This window comes from Rhinolophus ferrumequinum, chromosome 2, assembly GCF_004115265.2.
Source record: "Rhinolophus ferrumequinum isolate MPI-CBG mRhiFer1 chromosome 2, mRhiFer1_v1.p, whole genome shotgun sequence".
NCBI classification, from domain to species: domain Eukaryota; kingdom Metazoa; phylum Chordata; class Mammalia; order Chiroptera; family Rhinolophidae; genus Rhinolophus; species Rhinolophus ferrumequinum.
Window position 1 is genome coordinate 21461475 of NC_046285.1, and position 1963 is coordinate 21463437.

A 1963-nucleotide genomic window follows, 5' to 3' on the forward strand; every position below is an offset into this window, starting at 1 on the left:
ATGTCACCTGTGTGAAGAGCACCTCTATCATGCTACATGATTACTAACAGCCTATTCTATATTAGCAAGAGCAAATCATACAATTCCTATTTGCAACTACTAAATGGAGTCTATGCTCCCATTCTTAGAGGTAAGCTAATTATAACAGAAAAATTATTATTCTTTCTTTTAAAAAATATGATGTAGTAGCTAGATCCAAACGTTGCCAGAAATGCAAATGTCTGTGAAGGTAATTTATCAAGTTGATTATTTGGATTAAGGATTCAGAATATAGAATTTTAATCTTTGGACTATATTTTATACCTTATACCACTATTACCCTAAGCCTCTATCCAAATTTTATTATAATTGTAGTACAAAGAGTATTGCACTGCACAGTTGTGAAGAGTTTAGTACCATTTATTCAACTCCATCTGAGTTGTTTTTCTTTGCAGATCCCACACTGAGTCTGTTGAACTGTCCCCAAAGAAACAATAAAGTTGGTTTCAAGTGTTAAACAGAAAAAGCAGCTTTTTTTCTGTCTGGAACTATGGAGGGTACAGAAAACAAGAAGTTTCCTGCTTTGTCAGAAACACTTAAGAAAAAGTGAAGGGATTTCTCAGAGCTGAAGATCAAGTGCCTGAGAAAGAAGTTTTCCCAAAAGATGCTGTGAAAGCAAAGAGGAAGCTTACTCGTATCGAGCAAAAAGCTAAGCACTATCAAGAAGCATATAGGCAGATATACAGAACTGAGATTCGAATAGCTAGGATGGCAAGAAAAGCTGGCAATTTCTGGGTACCTGTGGAACCCAAACTAGCGTTTGTCATTAGCATTACTGGCTTCAAAGTGTGAGCCAGGTCTGAAAGATGCTCCAGCTTCTTCACTGTCAACACATCTTCAATGGTACCTTTGTTAAGTTCAACAAGGCTTCAGTTAACGTGCTGAGGACTGTGGCACCACATACTACATGGGGGTACCCAAACTTGAAGTCAGTAAATCAATGGATCCACAAGCGTGGTTATGGCAAAATCAACAAAAGACAACTTGTCCTGACAGATAATACATTGATTGATCAATCTTTTGGTAAATATGGCATCATGCATGGAAGATCAGATTCATGTGATTTATACTACAGGAAAATGCTTCAAAAAAGCTCGTGACCTCCTGTGGCCCTTCAAATTCCCTTCTCCATGAGATGGAATGAAGAAAAAGACCACCCACTTTGTAGAAAGCAGAGATCCTGGCAACAGGGAAGACCAGATCTATGGGCTTATTAGAAGGAAGAACGAAGGTATGCATATCAATCATGGTTATTTTTGTAATCTGGTCAGTTAATAAACAGTGACTTCTTTCAAATTGAAAAAAAAAAGCAAATAAAGAGCAAATAGAAATATCAGTTATCTATTGAAAGCAAAAATATCTGGCAATTTAACATGGAGGGATTCAGTGTAAGCATTTATATACAGTGCAAAAGGAGGGATAAAAATTTGAATGATTAAGAAAGAGGTACTATTGTTCAGGCAAGCGTGTCCATATAAAAGATTTACATTAAGGTATATTTGGAAGATAGAAGTATCCTTGCTGTACCCAAACCCACCTTAACACTACAAAAACAATAATACTTAACCTTTTCACTAGTGCTTGACCTAAATAGTATCTCATTTAGCTCTCACAAAATCTTGGTGCGATAGGTACTTTTATTATCCCTAATTTACTGATGATAAATTGGAGCTGAGAGAAAGTATGAGTAACTTTCCTAAAATTATATAACATTATTTATGTCCATGCTGGGATAAGAACCAAGGGAGCCAGACTCTAATCTGCCTAATTGTCTTCAGGGCAACAAAATGTTCTGTAGGACCTCATTTCACTTTACACAAAACATCTCTTGGGAGGAGTAGCATAATACTGATATTTGATTTCTGCAGTCCACCATTTGATCCCTTTATAGGTTTGGAAAGGTATAATTTTTATCTTTTTATAT

General features: G+C 36.0%; 1 pseudogene; it reads left to right on the forward strand.

Annotated features, from left to right (window-relative positions):
* Positions 1-520: 520 nt before the first annotated feature.
* On the forward strand, positions 521-1314 carry LOC117038011 (60S ribosomal protein L7-like; annotated as a pseudogene).
* Positions 1315-1963: the final 649 nt, after the last annotated feature.